The following is a 23,261-nucleotide window of genomic DNA, read 5'->3' on the forward strand; positions in this document are numbered from 1 at the left end:
AAAATTTTGAGTGTTACTAACACTTTTCTCTTGCACCTAGGACCACGAAAGCCAAGGGAGAGGATAGTGTGTGTTAGAAGTAGGACCACTCAACCAACTCTTTGCACAAGTGTGCCAAGCACGAAAAACACTTGTTCTTTTTAATCTGTCATTGCAATGTGATCTAACTATTTGGAGATGTTGCTCCAACAATCATGGTGTTCTTTTTAATTTTCAAAGACAATTGTTTGAGTAAACTAGAATTTGAAATCCTGGTCAACTTAATGAAAAACACGTTTGCATGAAGTAAAATTTCTTTGAAAATGAGACAAGTTGATTGTGAATTTTATTTGCACCAAAAATGGAAGTGTGGATTGTGAGTTTTATCTTGATGCAAGAAATAAAATTTGCCTTGTTGATTTTAAGCACCAAAACGAAGTTTGTTTTCTAACTTGCAAAAAAATAAAGTTGTTTTTGTATAAGTTTGTGGTTCTTTTTACCTTTGAACAATGAAATTCTTTTTAATAGCCCCAAACAAATGTGTGATTCTTTTTCAAAAGCCCAAATTTGAAATGTGAAGTTAATTTTAAACCAAAATAAAAAGTGAATTCATTTTTAAAACCAACTTCAAAAACAAGTTAGTAAAAAAATATAAATCTACTCTTTAATCTAATTTAAATCTGCACAAAAGAGAAAAATAGTTAGTAAAATCCGCCTATTTGGTGGGCTTCTACAAGCCTAAATTTATTATTTTTTTTTTTTTGGTTTTTTTATTTTTTTTGGTTACAAAGTGATTTGTACAACGTTTTGTTACAATAGCGCTAGTCTGCGTTTGAACAGAGGCACTATTTAACACAAACGTATTAAAAGAAAGGGAAAGACAGAGAAGGGAAAAGCACTGAAACAGGGGGAATAGCGCCAAAATAATGCCAAACGCACCAAAACAGTGTCAAAATCGCAACCTGTGTGACATTTTCAACATTCAAACATGTTATTGGTTAAAAAAAAAATTGATCTTTTTGGTGTTTGGATTCACGTCGGGTTCACCAAATGATGCTCTGCAAAAAGGATTAGAAAATCTGTTTGATGGCAACACACACACACAAGAGCACAAGAAACAAACGTTAGTGTTAGCAACAAAAGATTATCCTAAACAGGCATATCAAGAGAGATATTAAGCATGAAATAGAAAGCATATAAACATAGAATGAAATAGCTAATCAAGATGCTCATAGTTGCTCCTCCCTTGTTCCTCTCCTCTCCAAGTCCCAAATGAGTGTAGCTCTCAGCTTTTAGCACTAGCCATGGATGCCATATGGAGATTCAAGATGGTTGAATATGATAAGCAAATACTATGCAAGAGTAGATAGTGATGCTATGAAAAAGCTCTATGCTAATGCCAGTATAACAACAATACTCTAAAATGCTTCTCTTTTGCTTGAGGAGAAGGGTTCTATTTATAGAAGAAATGGGGAAATGAAGGGTTAAGATTGAATGATTTAATCAAGGGCCAAGTTTGAAAGTTGGGGATCCATGTGCACAATTGGCACCAATAAAATGGTGACAAGTGTCAACATAGGATTGGGTTGAGAGAAGAGGTTGGAGGCATTAAAGGCCTGAGAAGACCTCATGGTTATCTAGAAGGTAAGGGTCAAGTCTAAATTAAGATTACCCATTGGATTAAGAGTTAATCCAAGGATAACCCTTTGTGCAAATGTTTAAGAGATAATCATGGTCAAAGCATTAATGGCCTGATGAGACCTTTGGGTTGGGTAGAGGTTGAGTCAAAACAAATGTTTTAACCATGTGGGAGGGTTTGAGGTAACCATTAATGGTTATTGGAGACTTTGGGGATTAAGTGGTTGAAGGTTGAAAGCCTTCAATGGTTATCAAAGACTTTGAGCCATTTAGTGGTTGAAGGTTGGAAGCTTTCAAAGGTTATCCAAGACTTTGAGGGTTAATTTGTTGAACACACAAAGCATTAATTGCTTTTCAAAGACTTTGGAGTCTTTGAGAAGTGACTCCAATTTGCTTAGGAATGTGACAATATTTAAGGGATGGATTAGGCTAATTAGGAAGGGTTTAGAAGAATCTAGAAGGGGTTTAGGCATACAAGTGGATTTTGTAGGAAAATGCAAGTGGGAGAAATTTTGGTATTTTCAATTAAAATAAAATCATTTATTTCAATTAAATGGTGTAAGTTGCATTTGGATAAATATTCAAATAAATATTAATTTATTTAAATGAGAAAAATGAAGATAAAGCATTAAAATGCTTGAAGACTTTGAGGGAAACCATTAAAGGCTTGAAGACTTTAAGGAAAACCATTAAAGTCTTAAGAAGACTATAGAAGGAAGCCATCAAGTTTGAAGACTTTAAAGCCATCAAGTTTGACTACTTTAAGGGAAACCATTAAAGGCTTGAAGTGGGTGAGGATAAATAGGATTTTAAATAAATGATTTATTTAAAATAGTTGTGCAACTTGCTTTTGTAGGAAAATACAAGTGGGTGGAGGATAAAGGTGATTTAAATAAATGATTTATTTAAAATAATTGTGCAACTTGCATTTGTAGGAAAATGCAAGTGGGTGGAGGATAAAGGTGATTTAAATAAATGATTTATTTATTTAAATGTGAGAGGTGGGATTTTGGAGGATTTAAATAAATATTAATTTATTTAAATGTGAGAGAAGATTTAATTAAATAAATATGATTTATTTATTTAATTAATGGTTTGAATTTGGTTAAGTGAATTAAATCAAATAAATTGAATAATTTATTTAATTAATAGGAGAAGAGGGTTAAGATGAATTAATTAAATATTAATTTAATTAATTATTAATTGATGGTTAAATAATCAAATAAATACTAAGTATTCATTTAATTAAGTGGACAAATTTATGTGACTACAGGTTCAATTGATAAGTACAAAGCACATCTTGTTGCAAAGGGTTTCTCGTAGGTTGAGGGTATTGATTACTATGAGACATTTTCCCCTGTCACCAAGATGGATGTGAAGAGTTCTTTCTTGAATGGGGACCTACAGGAGGAAATATATATAAAGAAGCCTCAAGGATTTATGTAGGACAATTCTTTGGTTTGTAGACTTCAACATTCATTGTATGGTCTCAAACAAGCCCCTCGGGCTTGGTATGAGAAGATGGATTATTTATTTCTCTCCACTGGTTTCACCCGTAGTCATTCCAATCATACAGTGTACATTCAACTTCTTGAGGGAGAGATCCTGATTCTTGTGCTATATGTTGATGATCTCCTCATCACAGGTAGCTCATCCTCTATGATTCCACATATTCAACAAGCTTTGATGGACAAGTTTGAGCTGACAGATCTTAGTATTCTACATTATTTCCTTGGTCTTCAGGTGATTTAGTCTTCTAATGGGATCTACATTTACCAGCATAAGTATGCTCTTGATATGATTTATTGTAAGCCTAATTGCACTCCTTTTCAGTCAGGGGTTGTTTTGATTACTACTTGTCCCACTCCTTCAGTAGATTCTACACGTTACAGATAGTTGGTTGGCAGTTTGTTATACCTAACTCACACTCATCCTGATATTTCCTTTGCGGTTGGCCTTGTCTCTCAATTCTCCCATGATCCTCATGAGAGTCATTGGAAAGCTACCAAATGTATTTTGCGGTATATTCAAGGCTCTATTTCTCATGGCATTCACTACACATCAGGGGAACCTCACATTGTTGGCTACACCGACTCTGATTGGGTTGGTGACATCACTGATCAGAAGTCTACTTCTTGCTTTGTTTTCTATCTTGGCTCTAGTTCTATCACATGGTCTTGCAAGAAGCAGACTACTCATGCATTATTATCTACAGAGGCTGAGTATCGAGCTGTTGTGCTCACTAGTTAGGAGATATTATGTCTTCGATTGTTGATGACTGAGTTTGGTTTTCCTCCTAATAGTCCTACTATTCTTTGGTGTGACAATCAGAGTGCTATTCATATTTCCTAAAACCCGGTAGAGCATCAGTAGATGAAGCACATTGAGCTTCACATGCATTTTATTTGTCAGTTGATTCAGGATGGTTCTTGCATTCTGAAGTACATTCCCACTATCGAGCAGGTTGCAGACATCTTCACAAAACCTTTTGCATTTCCGTGCTATCTTCAGTTGCACTCTATGCTTGGGGTGAAGGAAGTTGTCCTTGGGGGGTCTTTATGAGGCCTTCCTTCCTTCTTCTTCTTTCAACATGTTCTTTTATCTATTTTTGGAGAGGAGTTTTTTCCCATTGGGTTTTCTCATTTTTCTCCATTTCATAGAGATTTCATTATATTTGGGTACTTGATCAGGACTTGTTTCCGGGACCCATCTTTCCTGCTTTTAGTAGATATTCTAGGTTTTAGCTTCTCCCTAAGTCTAGCTTAAAGGGGGGTGTTAGAGTAATCGAGTCTTTACTTGATTAATTAAATAACATTTGTTTAATTCTTTAAGTTCCCTATTATCTCTTTTTACACTTAAGCTAACATTAGGTGCATAATAATTAATTATTTTATTAATTATTATGTGTAAGCCTAGGTTTTCCCTTTTAGGGTTTCTTGACCTAGTAGAGGTTAATTTTCTTTTCTTTGTATTATTATCACATTACACATTTTGTGAATATTGAGCTCTCATCTTTTCAACATATTTTTTGTGTCTTTGTTTTTCTGTTATTTCTTCCTTGCATCTCCTTGTAACAGGTTATTCAACTTGTAGAGATCATTTGAGCTCCCGTGGTGTTGTATTTCTCAACTCTCACAGTTGTGATAGTAGATATTATCAAAGATGTTTTCCATGTTATTGGTTTCTTGTTTATTGTTCAAGGATAATTTCATGATCGGGAGAATCCTTCTCATTTTCAATTCAATTATTTCACTTGTTGATGATTGATAGTGAGTCCTTTCTTGTCTTGAAGTTATCTTTAGCTACACATGTCCTTTTTTGTATCTTTCCCAAGATAGTGCACTTTAATTCTGCAAGTCCTTTAGGTGTTGGTAATCCTTGGAAACAAGCCTAAAATGTTGTAGACATTGTTATTCATATTGTGAGTTAGATTCTCACTGTGGTTTCTCCCTATTTGGGGTTTCCATATAAATCTAGTGTTCATGTGCTTATGTGTTTAAATTTGATGTGTTGATGATTAAAATGGTGATGTTGAATAAGTTAATCAATAATTTTTTTTGAAGTTTCAGATTGATTCAGCCCCCCTTAGTCTTGTTGGGTGTTCAACAGTTTCATCAACTTTTAACCACTTTGTCATATCATTGCTCTATAAAACACTCAATAAACCTCTACATAGAAATTATTTATTCTAAAAGTTTGACCAAATGACTCAATATCATTAGATGAATATGTCCCTATCACCATTAACCAATATGTTGAATATTTCAACACCTTCAATTCATAAGGAAGTCTAAAAAGTCTATAATTATAACTACACCTAAACCAATACTTCTATTTAGTTTTTGAAATATCCATCTACACCATCATGCAGTAGAAATCCATCCTTTACTTCAATTCTTATTCATCTCCTTCTTCATCTGAACTGGATCAACCTTCTTCTGCAGAACAAAAGATAGGACATTCTCTTCTTTGCAAAACTTAGTAATATGTCTAGATTTATTGCAATTATGACATGTAGTATTATGTTGCAAACCATTTTTTGCTTCTTCTCAGGTTAGATCTACAATCAACAACCTTGTGACCAAATTTATTGCATGTGTAATAGTATCCATAAAAGGACTGATAAATAATAACATTGTTCTTATTCATGAAACGACTCCTCTTCACTCTACTTCTATGTTCACTCGCTTTATGACCAAATTTATTGGAAATGTAACACTAACCATTAAATGGTTGATGCCTTGGAGGCCTATATTAATTCATGTTCATTCTACTCCTAAATTCAACAACCTTATGCCTAATATTATGTAAGAAAAGAAGTTACCATTGAAATATTGAGAGTACCTAGTTTGAGCAATTTGGTTTGGAGCTGACATTATATCCCAATTCACTATAGTTCTCATTCAAGATCCCAAATTTTATGTCATTCACTATAGTTCTCCTTCAAATTTAACTTCAAAATCATTAAGATCAATATACCAAAGTGTTCTATAGCTTGATAACATAAAGAGCAATGTAGGTTCAAATGTAGGATCTACTTCAGTTCAAAAAATATTATCTTAGGAACCTTTATTTAATACCAAGTTTTGAACACATTTGGATGCTTAAAGAGGGAGTGAATCAACATTAATAAAAACTTAAGCATCCATTTAAATTTTCAATTAGATCTACTAAAATAATTAATTAAAACAAGACATGCACCACATATGAACACCAATATTTTTATGTGGAAAACCCTAGGAGGGAAAAACCATGACAAGACTTAACTCACACTATATGATTTAGATATTACAATAAGTGTTTTAGGGATCACTACAAAGGAAGTTCACTACTCCTAGAAAGGACTTGTAGAGTAAGATTCAATGAAACTAGGACCTATTCAAGAGACTCATTGTCTAGAAGTAGGTTAAATGAAGATTAAAATAAAAAACATAATATGATCTACTATAGAAGAATCATTTGACATATGCTAAAGTTGTAGTCCTCTTTTGTAGCAAAATTACTCTATCATACTAATTTCACATAGTTAATACTCAACTGATGCATCGCTAGATTATTCCACACATAAAAAATTATTGACACACCTTCACAAATGATCTAACCTTCTTTATACATCCTCTGTAACACCTCCAAACATGAATTAGGTCACCATTAAAAAGACCTTTCAAAAGAAACATGTGACCCAAAGTAGGTCAATTTTGAACACGTGTGTTATCAACAAAATTAGATTATGCATTATTATGACTACGTATGCATGATATGCAGCTATTATGAATGTATGGATGGGTGGAATGCAACGAAATGCAATATATACAAATGAGATGGAATGACGATCCATGGTGCTTTATTTTTCATCATTGAGCTTTAAAATGTTGTAAGAAAATACAAGCAACTTGACATAAAGATTCAAGATGACCAGAGTATTTCTTACATGGATTTTTATATAGCAAGTTAATACAAGCAACTTGATATAATGGATCAAGTTGACCTGAGTATTGCTTGCGGAACAGATAAGGATTATCTCCTTTCATGCATGACTTGGATCGTCCTCCTTGATCTTAGGCTGATCATATCCTGAGACAAGTGCATACCGTACTAAGAAATAAAAACCTTTATCCAAATTGGATGAGGAGGAACCAAAGAATGAGCATTGTACCTGTAAACAAACAATATATACATAAAGAATAAAGAATATGGATCCTTGGTAATGGTTCATGCTCATATGGTCGAGATATATGCTGTAGTCAGCAAGCCGTAGTGATCTATGACTGCATTTGGCATAAGATCACGTAGCTTGGTGAACTTCCCACGTAGACACCATTAGTACATGCCCCAGAACTTCATTGGAAATAATGCACAAACGATACAAAACAATGTTGAAAAGATCCCGATACAGATAAACAAATGAATTACTCACAAATCAACCAAGTATTTGACAGCCTAACAGAATTTTCTTGTCAAAGAAAACATCATCTTGTCTTTGTTTTGGTAAGGAAGGATGCATCCTTGTTTTAAAGACAGTTTTGGATTGTTGATGTGGATTGTGTGGTTGTTTGGTAAATGGTCATTGTGTGAGTAGTTTGTCGCAATGTTTGTTTTGGTATCTGCATGGATGAGTATGTACAAGGTGTTGCCATGTTTTTGTGTGATTTTTCAATGGTTTTGTCGATGTTTTTGGATTTTGAATTGTTTTGAATGTTTTTGGTATTTTTGCGAGATATTTTTGAATGTTTTTGGATTTTTGATTATTGTTTGAATGAAGAACTTAATGAATCATAAGACAATGTAGAATCCACTTCCATCAATAGGTTAAAGGCATTGCCCCCAGTTTTAGACATGACTATGAAAAAGCGGGATGCAAGATGTATGGAGTACTATCATAATTGCAGAGGAATAACAAGCCATGGTTGATGGATGGATGGATGTATGTATGAAGTAGATGTGATCGCCACAAGTCTGAAAGATAATGGAGCCATAGCCTTTACGAGTGGCGCCTGTTTGCCAGGTTTTCACCATCGTTCTTACCCAAGGTGCCACCGGAGTGGTTGTTCACCGTTTGGATGCATGATTTTTCTTTACTTTTTTTGAATGTTTTTGTATTTTCTTTAGGACATTTTTCTGAATGTTTTTGGTATTTTCTTTAGGACATTTTTCTGAATGTTTTTTGGTATTTTCTGATAGGCAGGGGAGCCTGATGCTCTGTACAGCTTATGTGTAAAATCGTTTGAGGTGCATGCTATTGATTGGATCTGCGAGCGGTTCTCCTTCTGAAGTAGCCAACTGATATGCCCCGGACCCGAATACAGCAGTGACAACATATGGGCCCAGGCAATTTGATTCAAACTTGCCCTGATGTTCTCGGTTTGGTTGGTTGCGAGGATTCTCTCGAAGAACAAGATCACCTACCTCAAATGTACGAGATCGAACTCGGTGATTGTAGCTTCTACTCATGCGTTGCTGATAGGCTTTGAGGTGATTGTATGCCGCTTGTCGCTTCTCATCTAGTAACTCTAAGTCTTGAAGACGAGATACTCTGTATGCTTCATCATCAATGAGATTGTGCAAGGAAACCCTTAATGATGGTATCTCGACCTCAATAGGCAAGATAGCTTCTTCACCATAGACCAATGAATAAGGAGTTGCACCTGTAGGGGTTCGAATGCTAGTTCGATATGCCCATAGCGCTGGATTCAATTGAACATGCCAATCACGACCGGCATCATTGACTGTCTTCTTTAGGATTCTCAATATGTTTTTATTGGATGCTTCGGCCTGACCATTGCCTTGTGGGTAATAGGGAGTGGAAAAGCGGTGTTGGATATGAAATTTCTCACAAAGCTCACGGACATCCTGATTTTTGAAAGGAAGACCGTTATCTGTGACAATGGACATGGGCACACCATACCGACAGATGATGTAATTGAGGATGAATGAGGCGATCTGCTTGCCGGTGACTTGGGTAATTGGAACAGCTTCGATCCACTTGGTGAAATATTCGGTGGCGGTAATAATGAATTTATGGCCATTGGATGAAGATGGATGGATTTTACCCACAAGATCAAGACCCCATTGACAAAAAGGCCATGGTGTTGTGATTGGTTGCAGTTCTTGAGCTGGTGCATGTATTAGGTCGCCATGAACTTGACATTTTTTGCACTTCCTAACAAAGTAGTAGGAATCCTTTTCCATAGAGGGCCAATAGTATCCAGCTCGCATGATCTTCTTGGCTAGTGATGGACCACTTGAGTGAGTCCCGCAAATTCCTTCATGTACCTCTTCCAAAGCCTTTGTTATCTCATCTTGTTCCAGACACCGAAGGAGAGTACCATCAAGACTACGTCGGTATAGGGTTTCGGCAATAATGGTATATCGAGCAGTTTGGCGAATGAAGGTTTTACGTTGGTTATTTGATTGGTTGGGAGGAAGGGTGTGATCATGGAGATAGGTGTAGAACTCACCGTACCATGGGGATTCAGAACCAACAAGGCAACATATCATTTCAGATTCGGGGATATCATAAGCGGGGATCCAAAGTTGTTCTACCAAGAACTCGTAGCTTGTTGAATTCTGTGGAAGATCTAGTAGAGATGCGATGGTAGCCATAGCGTCAGCAGCTCGATTCTGATCTCTTGGTATCTGCTCAAAAGTGATAGTAGTAAATGATGTCTTTAGATTGTCCACCATTTGCTTATATGGCATGAGTTTATCATCCTTGGTCTGATATTCATCTGTTGCTTGTCGAATGACTAGTTGGGAATCGCCATATACTTGCAGTTCTTTTAATTTCCATTGTATGGCTAATCTGAGTCCTGTGATCAAGGCCTCATACTCTGCTATGTTGTTTGTGCATGGAAATGTGAGCCTGTAAGACTTCGGGATGCTATCACCTTGAGGTGTGATAAACAGAATGCCTGCCCCCGAGCCGTGCCTAGTGTATGAACCATCAAAGTATAATTTCCATGACTGTGCTTCTGTAATCATGAATATCTCTTCATCTGGAAAATTGGAAATGAGAGGATGATCGCCTATGAGAGGTGCATCAGCCAACTGATCTGCAATAACTTGACCTTTGATAGCTTTACGGTCCACATACTCAATGTCAAATTCACTTAGAATCATTACCCATTTGGCCAAGCGGCCTGTCAATGCTGCTTTGCTGAGTAAATACTTGAGTGGATCAATCTTTGCAATGAGTTGCACCTTGTGTGTTAACAGATAGTGCCTTAGTTTAGTGGCTGCCAAGATTACTGCTAGGCAAGCTCGCTCAATAGGTGTGTAATTGAGTTCATAGCCCACCAGTGTGCGAGAGATGTAGTAAATAGCACACTCTTTACCTTCTGCATTATGTTGTGCCAGTAGTACACCCAATGCTGTACTTGTCGCTGAGATATAAAGTAACAACGGTCTACTTGGATCTGGTGGCATCAGCAAGGGTGGATTCATGAGATAGTCTTTAAGTGCCTGAAATGCTTGCTGGCATCTGTCATCCCATTGAAAGCGGATGTTCTTGTGTAGAAGGTGTGTGAATGGGTGACACTTATCAGCCAATTGTGCAATGAATCTGCGGATAGATTGAAGCCGTCCTTGTAGTGTTCTTAGCTGACTGATATTCTTTGGAGGTGACATGTCCATGATTGCTTTAACCTTTGCTGGATCGACCTCAATGCCTTTGCTTGAGACAATGTATCCTAGAAGCTTCCCGGAGGTCACTCCGAAGACACATTTCTTTGGGTTGAGTCGAACATGGTATTGTTCCAGTCTATCAAAGATTTTATCTAAGATGTGAAGATGTCCTTCTCTAGTAAGTGATTTTGCTAGTAAATCATCCACATAATCTTCCATTATAGTATGCATCATGTCATGGAAGATGGTGGTCATTGCTCTTTGATAGGTCGCTCCTGCATTCTTTAGACCAAAAGGCATTACATTCCAGCAGTATGTGCCCCATGGACATGTGAAGGCTGTCTTATGTTGGTCCTCTGGTGCGATCTTTATTTGATTGTATCCTGAAAAGCCATCCATGAGTGAAAGCATGGCATGTCCTGCTGTCAAATCCACTATGATGTCGATATTTGGTAGAGGGAAATCATCCTTAGGACATGCCTTATTTAGATCTCTGAAGTCAGTACAAATGCGGATGCCCCCTTTTGGTTTGCCGACAGGCACAATATTGGAGATCCATTCTGCGTAATCAATTGGTCTAATGAAACCAACATCTAGGAGTTTCTTGAGTTCTGTTTTGACTAGCATGGCAATCTGAGGATGCATCTTACGAAGCTTCTGCTTGACAGGTTTGGCTCCTTTTTCTACTGTGAGATGATGCATGACTAAATCAGGATCAAGCCCAGGCATGTCTGCATATGACCATGCAAAGTTGATCTGACGCTTCTGGAAGAACTCTATAAATTTAGGCTGTTCCTCTGGAGTGAGAAGGGATGCCAGATGTATAATATGAGGATTTTCAGGAGTCCCCACATTGTATTCTTTGGTTTCCTCGATAAGAATCGTTGATCGTTCCTGTTGTGTACTAGCAGGGAGAATGTCAAACCCTTCATCCTCAAGTGCCTCAGAGAGGTTTTCACCATTGGATACGCTCTTTCTTTTTACTTTTGTCGGATCAAACAGTGCCACAGTGTGGTTTTCACTGGAAGATCCATGTTTTATTGTTATATTTTTGCAGCTGAAGGGTTTGGCGTCCGCCCCGAAGTATGCTGTGCTATTAAGTTCAATGGCGAATCCAGCTTTGTGATCCCCGCTTGGTAGATTATCCCTTAATTCCAAAAAGTCAATGATAGCCTCATCGTTCTGGAAGAGGTCAAGACATGGGGGATTTGGTTGGTTCCATTCAATGAGTTCAGGGTGGATAATGGGCATTACTTCATCGATTAAGTTAAGTGCGGGAGATGTATCAGTGAGGGTTAAGACGGTGTGGTGAAGGTCGTTGATGGTACTCTCCCTGTCAGAATCAGGCGTAGGATGAGACGTAGGGTCTGTGGAAGATGTTTCCAGCTCAGGTACCCAAGTGGTCTTTATCTGTGCTTCTCCGTAAACAGGGATGTCTTTGCGGGGTGGAGGTGGTGATGTGTCTTCCTCATCTGAAGTGTTAAGTTGCACTGAATCGAATTCCCACTCATGTGAGTCGGTCTCTGAATCACTCTCCAGCATCCGATTGCTATACCATACTGGGATGTCGCTGGAGTTGAATACTGCAGGCATGATTGGTTTATGTACCCTTGAGGTGATCGGTGCTGCAGGAACTGTGATGGGGTTTAAAGGTTTTGTCACTGGAAGTATCGATAGTGTTGATTTAGTGGCTTCTATTGGAACGGCTGGTGCCATAGATGCTGCTGCGGGTTCTGATACAGTTGTTGCTACAAATGGTGTTGCTGATGGGATTACTGGTTCGTTTGGTGGGATGGTTGGTATTGTAGATGGTTGCGGTGGGTTTGTGAGCCTCGATGGGGCAGTGGGGATAGTTTTTGATGGTGCTTTGATTATGAAAGGTGTCCTCTTTGCAGTAGGTGGGCAAAATGGTTTGCTGGGTTTGCCTTTGAATCTGAGTTTAGGAAGGATCTCTTTTTCAAAGCCTAGGCCTGTATTACCTTTGGGCTTTAATTCTGGTAGCAGAGGTTCATGCCGTCCTTGTTTGCAGTATCCCAAAGCACTCTGACCATCATATCCCATTCTTTGCATAATGAGGAGGCCTTTGCCATATTGTTCCGTAGGAAGTGTAACTTGCGGTTTGTCAGTGGTGATGGGATCTTTATAGATCCAGTCCGCTAGGTCCTTATCTTGTGTCTCTTCCTCTTGACTCTTTCCAAGGATGAAAGGCGTTAAGGCACATGCAGGCATGTTTAGTGGTTGCTGGAGCAACTGCTGTGGTTTACCATGTGTTCTAGGAGAAGTGGGCATTTGTCCCACACAAAAGAGCTGACTCAAGTTATATTCTCCAGGACCTTCCTCTGCTACTTTCATCTTTAGCTTTTCTTGCTTGGGCATAGGGGTGTTTGAACTGGCAAGAGAGGCGGGATTTATATATGATGTGGAGGAAATGGCTTCTCTATTATTAGGAACGGTAATTTCTGGTTGATGGCTGATATTATGGCAAAATGCAAAGGGATTTGCGTCACCCAGGATTGTGATCTCTGCACCATTATGTGGGAACTTGATACATTGATGGTAGGTAGATGGAACGGCTTGCATGGCATGTATCCAAGGTCTTCCTAATAATAGATTATATGGCAGAGGAAGGTCCAAAACCTGACAAATTATGTGTTTTACCACAGGGCCTACTCGGATTGGTAGTACCACAGCTCCTTTGGATGAACGCTCTGCATCATCATAGGCCTTGATGGTGATCTTCTTGCGAGGATCCACTGATTCTACTGCATAGCCCAATGCTGTGACCAACTGTAGTGTGCAAATGTTTAGGCCTGCTCCATTATCAATCAAGACTCGCTTGATCCTGTGTTGGTTGACAAAGCCTTCAATGTGGAGTGAGGCGTTATGAGGTTGCTGGAAGGAAGAGTTATCACTTTCGGAAAAAGTGAGACAAGGTGATGACTTTAGACTTCCAACCATGGCTTGAAATTGGTCCGTGTTCAGGTTTGCAGGGACTGACGCCTCTTGGAGTGCTTGATCCAAGATTGTTTTATGAGAGGGTGACAGACGCAAAAGCTCCAAGATGGATATAAGCGCAGGGGTTTTGTCTAATTGTTCCACAAGATTGTACTGCTTTGGGACGGAGGTGGTGCCTTGTGGAGCTGCCTTGATGGTGACCTTGCCACGACGTGTAACAACATTGCAATTTGAGGTGGGATTTTTGAAGGTGATAGTTGCAATTTGTTCACTGGCATCATACAGGTGATTGACAGTGTAATTATACGCAGCCTGCGTATAGTTAGTGGTATCAGGACCTCGTCTGGACGTCGAAGGACCCCTTTGATCTTGCGATGGAAGTGGATTTTTGAACATCTGATGATCATTATTGGTTGTTTTTGGGTCATGCCCTTCGATTTCAATTTCTCGTTGCCTTGACCGTGATCGAGTTTGAGCCATTTTGTTTACTAGTTTGTTTTTGAAGTTGATTGAAGATGATGATGAGTGGTGATGAAATGAAAGATTGATTGGTTGGTGATTTGTGTTGTATGGGGATCTCTAGCACTTTAAGGTAGATGTAACCGAAATTCCTTCGTCGAATTGCTTGTTTGTTTTGATGATTTTGGATGTGATAAGGTGTAGAGAAATCTGAGATGTGTTACAGATTTTGACTACCTAGCAATGAGAGGATTCACTCATGAACTAGTTTTAACCTGCGTAGATGTGTCTCTTAGGATGAGCTTATCCTAGATGTAGAAACAATCTAAAAAGTGATGTGATGTGTTTTGATTTCAAGCAATATCTAAAAAAGAATCTTGGGACAAGAACCTCTTAATGCTTTGAGAATTTTTGGGATGGATTGATGATGAAGTGATGATGTATGAATGAGATGATGGATGTTTTTGCTTTCAACTTCAATCTTTCAATAAAAACTTTGTGTCACAAATGGAACAAACTCTACCTCTTCCCTTTCAGGCGTTGGTGGCACTTCTCGAGCTGTGTTGTAGGTGATACAGATGTTGGGGAAAAAGTTGGGATTAATCTTTCCTCCTTGATTTTTGTGATAATTCAGAGCTCTATATTGCATAAAAGCTCTGCTGTTCAATGACTCTGAATCAAACTCGTTTGTTTTACCTTGAAGGTATAGACGCATGCGATGTAGAAAGACTCTATGTGAGATAAAGATTTGTCTATTGAGATAGAAGAATTTCCTCCTTTTGATCAAAGCCTTTGAGCTTAGTGGTCTCCTTTTCAAGGTGATATTCTGATGACACTTCTTCTTTCGCAAGATGTGAATAATGGTCATAAAAGTTGTGACTCTGTGTTGTTTGCACTTTGTTTTTGGTATTTTTGGTTGTGTTGACAGATGTTGGATGAATACTTTGTTTTTGGGATTGATTTTCTGATTTTTCTTTGACAAGAAAACAAAGCAAGCACACAAACACAAGAATGTTGCCTCAAAAGGCACAAATGAGTATGGGTCTAGATCAACCCAATCCTTGGACTTGTTTTTGACCCTTCCTTTAGATTTATTTTAAGGTGTAATTCCAAAGCCTGAAGTCGGCTCAATTTGCACTAGGTCTGTAAAACGAACACACTTCAAACACTCTTTATCCCTAAGGTCAAATGGCCAGTTGTGATAAATTTAGCCCACATCTTGATATTTCTTCGACTTTGGTACTACATACCTTATCAATCCCGCCGTGGCAGGTAAGGATGTGATATACTAAGTCTTGCACGAGCATAACAAATAGATGATCCCTATGATGGGGGAGTCACCACTTTTATCAAGCCACAAGTGACCTTTCAAAAAGCTATGTTTCTACTCAAGGAAATATGTATGGTGAGTATCTTGGGAGCAAAACCATCTATGCTCTTGCACTAAATTATACCTCAAATATCCTCAATCAATAGAACGGGTGGGCTACTACTTAAAGGTGTTTAGTCATGTTCGATGTTTTTGGACATAAGTTCATTCTGCAGTGACTCACTTAAGAGCCTTGTAACTGGTGGTGGGGCCCATTTGTCCTTTCGGCCAGTTACACTGTAGGAACAGCTATACCCAAGGCTACAGCTTTCGCTCACACCTGATTTCTATAGCGGCTCGAAGGATTTACCGCTCAAGGTCGTTCCCAAGAGTGATGTGTCTCTTGGCAGGCCTCTCTTAAAAAGATAAAATTTTGAGTGTTACTAACACTTTTCTCTTGCACCTAGGACCACGAAAGCCAAGGGAGAGGATAGTGTGTGTTAGAAGTAGGACCACTCAACCAACTCTTTGCACAAGTGTGCCAAGCACGAAAAACACTTGTTCTTTTTAATCTGTCATTGCAATGTGATCTAACTATTTGGAGATGTTGCTCCAACAATCATGGTGTTCTTTTTAATTTTCAAAGACAATTGTTTGAGTAAACTAGAATTTGAAATCCTGGTCAACTTAATGAAAAACACGTTTGCATGAAGTAAAATTTCTTTGAAAATGAGACAAGTTGATTGTGAATTTTATTTGCACCAAAAATGGAAGTGTGGATTGTGAGTTTTATCTTGATGCAAGAAATAAAATTTGCCTTGTTGATTTTAAGCACCAAAACGAAGTTTGTTTTCTAACTTGCAAAAAAATAAAGTTGTTTTTGTATAAGTTTGTGGTTCTTTTTACCTTTGAACAATGAAATTCTTTTTAATAGCCCCAAACAAATGTGTGATTCTTTTTCAAAAGCCCAAATTTGAAATGTGAAGTTAATTTTAAACCAAAATAAAAAGTGAATTCATTTTTAAAACCAACTTCAAAAACAAGTTAGTAAAAAAATATAAATCTACTCTTTAATCTAATTTAAATCTGCACAAAAGAGAAAAATAGTTAGTAAAATCCGCCTATTTGGTGGGCTTCTACAAGCCTAAATTTATTATTTTTTTTTTTTTGGTTTTTTTATTTTTTTTGGTTACAAAGTGATTTGTACAACGTTTTGTTACAATAGCGCTAGTCTGCGTTTGAACAGAGGCACTATTTAACACAAACGTATTAAAAGAAAGGGAAAGACAGAGAAGGGAAAAGCACTGAAACAGGGGGAATAGCGCCAAAATAATGCCAAACGCACCAAAACAGTGTCAAAATCGCAACCTGTGTGACATTTTCAACATTCAAACATGTTATTGGTTAAAAAAAAAATTGATCTTTTTGGTGTTTGGATTCACGTCGGGTTCACCAAATGATGCTCTGCAAAAAGGATTAGAAAATCTGTTTGATGGCAACACACACACACAAGAGCACAAGAAACAAACGTTAGTGTTAGCAACAAAAGATTATCCTAAACAGGCATATCAAGAGAGATATTAAGCATGAAATAGAAAGCATATAAACATAGAATGAAATAGCTAATCAAGATGCTCATAGTTGCTCCTCCCTTGTTCCTCTCCTCTCCAAGTCCCAAATGAGTGTAGCTCTCAGCTTTTAGCACTAGCCATGGATGCCATATGGAGATTCAAGATGGTTGAATATGATAAGCAAATACTATGCAAGAGTAGATAGTGATGCTATGAAAAAGCTCTATGCTAATGCCAGTATAACAACAATACTCTAAAATGCTTCTCTTTTGCTTGAGGAGAAGGGTTCTATTTATAGAAGAAATGGGGAAATGAAGGGTTAAGATTGAATGATTTAATCAAGGGCCAAGTTTGAAAGTTGGGGATCCATGTGCACAATTGGCACCAATAAAATGGTGACAAGTGTCAACATAGGATTGGGTTGAGAGAAGAGGTTGGAGGCATTAAAGGCCTGAGAAGACCTCATGGTTATCTAGAAGGTAAGGGTCAAGTCTAAATTAAGATTACCCATTGGATTAAGAGTTAATCCAAGGATAACCCTTTGTGCAAATGTTTAAGAGATAATCATGGTCAAAGCATTAATGGCCTGATGAGACCTTTGGGTTGGGTAGAGGTTGAGTCAAAACAAATGTTTTAACCATGTGGGAGGGTTTGAGGTAACCATTAATGGTTATTGGAGACTTTGGGGATTAAGTGGTTGAAGGTTGAAAGCCTTCAATGGTTATCAAAGACTTTGAGCCATTTAGTGGTTGAAGGTTGGAAGCTTTCAAAGGTTATCCAAGACTTTGAGGGTTAATTTGTTGAACACACAAAGCATTAATTGCTTTTCAAAGACTTTGGAGTCTTTGAGAAGTGACTCCAATTTGCTTAGGAATGTGACAATATTTAAGGGATGGATTAGGCTAATTAGGAAGGGTTTAGAAGAATCTAGAAGGGGTTTAGGCATACAAGTGGATTTTGTAGGAAAATGCAAGTGGGAGAAATTTTGGTATTTTCAATTAAAATAAAATCATTTATTTCAATTAAATGGTGTAAGTTGCATTTGGATAAATATTCAAATAAATATTAATTTATTTAAATGAGAAAAATGAAGATAAAGCATTAAAATGCTTGAAGACTTTGAGGGAAACCATTAAAGGCTTGAAGACTTTAAGGAAAACCATTAAAGTCTTAAGAAGACTATAGAAGGAAGCCATCAAGTTTGAAGACTTTAAAGCCATCAAGTTTGACTACTTTAAGGGAAACCATTAAAGGCTTGAAGTGGGTGAGGATAAATAGGATTTTAAATAAATGATTTATTTAAAATAGTTGTGCAACTTGCTTTTGTAGGAAAATACAAGTGGGTGGAGGATAAAGGTGATTTAAATAAATGATTTATTTAAAATAATTGTGCAACTTGCATTTGTAGGAAAATGCAAGTGGGTGGAGGATAAAGGTGATTTAAATAAATGATTTATTTATTTAAATGTGAGAGGTGGGATTTTGGAGGATTTAAATAAATATTAATTTATTTAAATGTGAGAGAAGATTTAATTAAATAAATATGATTTATTTATTTAATTAATGGTTTGAATTTGGTTAAGTGAATTAAATCAAATAAATTGAATAATTTATTTAATTAATAGGAGAAGAGGGTTAAGATGAATTAATTAAATATTAATTTAATTAATTATTAATTGATGGTTAAATAATCAAATAAATACTAAGTATTCATTTAATTAAGTGGACAAATTTATGTGACTACAGGTTCAATTGATAAGTACAAAGCACATCTTGTTGCAAAGGGTTTCTCGTAGGTTGAGGGTATTGATTACTATGAGACATTTTCCCCTGTCACCAAGATGGATGTGAAGAGTTCTTTCTTGAATGGGGACCTACAGGAGGAAATATATATAAAGAAGCCTCAAGGATTTATGTAGGACAATTCTTTGGTTTGTAGACTTCAACATTCATTGTATGGTCTCAAACAAGCCCCTCGGGCTTGGTATGAGAAGATGGATTATTTATTTCTCTCCACTGGTTTCACCCGTAGTCATTCCAATCATACAGTGTACATTCAACTTCTTGAGGGAGAGATCCTGATTCTTGTGCTATATGTTGATGATCTCCTCATCACAGGTAGCTCATCCTCTATGATTCCACATATTCAACAAGCTTTGATGGACAAGTTTGAGCTGACAGATCTTAGTATTCTACATTATTTCCTTGGTCTTCAGGTGATTTAGTCTTCTAATGGGATCTACATTTACCAGCATAAGTATGCTCTTGATATGATTTATTGTAAGCCTAATTGCACTCCTTTTCAGTCAGGGGTTGTTTTGATTACTACTTGTCCCACTCCTTCAGTAGATTCTACACGTTACAGATAGTTGGTTGGCAGTTTGTTATACCTAACTCACACTCATCCTGATATTTCCTTTGCGGTTGGCCTTGTCTCTCAATTCTCCCATGATCCTCATGAGAGTCATTGGAAAGCTACCAAATGTATTTTGCGGTATATTCAAGGCTCTATTTCTCATGGCATTCACTACACATCAGGGGAACCTCACATTGTTGGCTACACCGACTCTGATTGGGTTGGTGACATCACTGATCAGAAGTCTACTTCTTGCTTTGTTTTCTATCTTGGCTCTAGTTCTATCACATGGTCTTGCAAGAAGCAGACTACTCATGCATTATTATCTACAGAGGCTGAGTATCGAGCTGTTGTGCTCACTAGTTAGGAGATATTATGTCTTCGATTGTTGATGACTGAGTTTGGTTTTCCTCCTAATAGTCCTACTATTCTTTGGTGTGACAATCAGAGTGCTATTCATATTTCCTAAAACCCGGTAGAGCATCAGTAGATGAAGCACATTGAGCTTCACATGCATTTTATTTGTCAGTTGATTCAGGATGGTTCTTGCATTCTGAAGTACATTCCCACTATCGAGCAGGTTGCAGACATCTTCACAAAACCTTTTGCATTTCCGTGCTATCTTCAGTTGCACTCTATGCTTGGGGTGAAGGAAGTTGTCCTTGGGGGGTCTTTATGAGGCCTTCCTTCCTTCTTCTTCTTTCAACATGTTCTTTTATCTATTTTTGGAGAGGAGTTTTTTCCCATTGGGTTTTCTCATTTTTCTCCATTTCATAGAGATTTCATTATATTTGGGTACTTGATCAGGACTTGTTTCCGGGACCCATCTTTCCTGCTTTTAGTAGATATTCTAGGTTTTAGCTTCTCCCTAAGTCTAGCTTAAAGGGGGGTGTTAGAGTAATCGAGTCTTTACTTGATTAATTAAATAACATTTGTTTAATTCTTTAAGTTCCCTATTATCTCTTTTTACACTTAAGCTAACATTAGGTGCATAATAATTAATTATTTTATTAATTATTATGTGTAAGCCTAGGTTTTCCCTTTTAGGGTTTCTTGACCTAGTAGAGGTTAATTTTCTTTTCTTTGTATTATTATCACATTACACATTTTGTGAATATTGAGCTCTCATCTTTTCAACATATTTTTTGTGTCTTTGTTTTTCTGTTATTTCTTCCTTGCATCTCCTTGTAACAGGTTATTCAACTTGTAGAGATCATTTGAGCTCCCGTGGTGTTGTATTTCTCAACTCTCACAGTTGTGATAGTAGATATTATCAAAGATGTTTTCCATGTTATTGGTTTCTTGTTTATTGTTCAAGGATAATTTCATGATCGGGAGAATCCTTCTCATTTTCAATTCAATTATTTCACTTGTTGATGATTGATAGTGAGTCCTTTCTTGTCTTGAAGTTATCTTTAGCTACACATGTCCTTTTTTGTATCTTTCCCAAGATAGTGCACTTTAATTCTGCAAGTCCTTTAGGTGTTGGTAATCCTTGGAAACAAGCCTAAAATGTTGTAGACATTGTTATTCATATTGTGAGTTAGATTCTCACTGTGGTTTCTCCCTATTTGGGGTTTCCATATAAATCTAGTGTTCATGTGCTTATGTGTTTAAATTTGATGTGTTGATGATTAAAATGGTGATGTTGAATAAGTTAATCAATAATTTTTTTTGAAGTTTCAGATTGATTCAGCCCCCCTTAGTCTTGTTGGGTGTTCAACAGTTTCATCAACTTTTAACCACTTTGTCATATCATTGCTCTATAAAACACTCAATAAACCTCTACATAGAAATTATTTATTCTAAAAGTTTGACCAAATGACTCAATATCATTAGATGAATATGTCCCTATCACCATTAACCAATATGTTGAATATTTCAACACCTTCAATTCATAAGGAAGTCTAAAAAGTCTATAATTATAACTACACCTAAACCAATACTTCTATTTAGTTTTTGAAATATCCATCTACACCATCATGCAGTAGAAATCCATCCTTTACTTCAATTCTTATTCATCTCCTTCTTCATCTGAACTGGATCAACCTTCTTCTGCAGAACAAAAGATAGGACATTCTCTTCTTTGCAAAACTTAGTAATATGTCTAGATTTATTGCAATTATGACATGTAGTATTATGTTGCAAACCATTTTTTGCTTCTTCTCAGGTTAGATCTACAATCAACAACCTTGTGACCAAATTTATTGCATGTGTAATAGTATCCATAAAAGGACTGATAAATAATAACATTGTTCTTATTCATGAAACGACTCCTCTTCACTCTACTTCTATGTTCACTCGCTTTATGACCAAATTTATTGGAAATGTAACACTAACCATTAAATGGTTGATGCCTTGGAGGCCTATATTAATTCATGTTCATTCTACTCCTAAATTCAACAACCTTATGCCTAATATTATGTAAGAAAAGAAGTTACCATTGAAATATTGAGAGTACCTAGTTTGAGCAATTTGGTTTGGAGCTGACATTATATCCCAATTCACTATAGTTCTCATTCAAGATCCCAAATTTTATGTCATTCACTATAGTTCTCCTTCAAATTTAACTTCAAAATCATTAAGATCAATATACCAAAGTGTTCTATAGCTTGATAACATAAAGAGCAATGTAGGTTCAAATGTAGGATCTACTTCAGTTCAAAAAATATTATCTTAGGAACCTTTATTTAATACCAAGTTTTGAACACATTTGGATGCTTAAAGAGGGAGTGAATCAACATTAATAAAAACTTAAGCATCCATTTAAATTTTCAATTAGATCTACTAAAATAATTAATTAAAACAAGACATGCACCACATATGAACACCAATATTTTTATGTGGAAAACCCTAGGAGGGAAAAACCATGACAAGACTTAACTCACACTATATGATTTAGATATTACAATAAGTGTTTTAGGGATCACTACAAAGGAAGTTCACTACTCCTAGAAAGGACTTGTAGAGTAAGATTCAATGAAACTAGGACCTATTCAAGAGACTCATTGTCTAGAAGTAGGTTAAATGAAGATTAAAATAAAAAACATAATATGATCTACTATAGAAGAATCATTTGACATATGCTAAAGTTGTAGTCCTCTTTTGTAGCAAAATTACTCTATCATACTAATTTCACATAGTTAATACTCAACTGATGCATCGCTAGATTATTCCACACATAAAAAATTATTGACACACCTTCACAAATGATCTAACCTTCTTTATACATCCTCTGTAACACCTCCAAACATGAATTAGGTCACCATTAAAAAGACCTTTCAAAAGAAACATGTGACCCAAAGTAGGTCAATTTTGAACACGTGTGTTATCAACAAAATTAGATTAGAGATTAACCTAAGACATAGTTTAACCTCAAAAACATCTTATAACATCCTTTAAAGAAATTATAACAGGTCAAGATCAACCATAAATGAAGGAACTCATATTGTCAGCCCAAATATCAACACCACTATCAAAATTATTAACTATTTTCCTTTACACTACCAAGGAGAAACCAAATAATCACGTTAAACAAGATGAAATAAATGTCGACTGGAAAACAACCTTTGTTCAATCATCTCTTGAAGTAATTGACCATAAAATTCTGATGCAAGTGGGAGAAACACATTGATCTGATAGAAACAGGGAAAACCGAATAGACTATAACAATTCAATACATTAGATATTGTATTTTGGAGCAGAAATTCATCTAAAAATAACATTACTAAACATTTGTACCATCTTGAACATATTCCCAAATATACACAAGCATACTATGGAAGAATGCAAAGAATTCTAGTGAGACAACTGGGACTCATTATTTGTTAAACTATAATGTTGAGAACAAATCTTTATAACTCTTCCTCCA

The sequence above is a fragment of the Cryptomeria japonica genome, chromosome 7 (genome assembly GCF_030272615.1).
Source record: "Cryptomeria japonica chromosome 7, Sugi_1.0, whole genome shotgun sequence".
NCBI classification, from domain to species: Eukaryota; Viridiplantae; Streptophyta; class Pinopsida; order Cupressales; family Cupressaceae; genus Cryptomeria; species Cryptomeria japonica.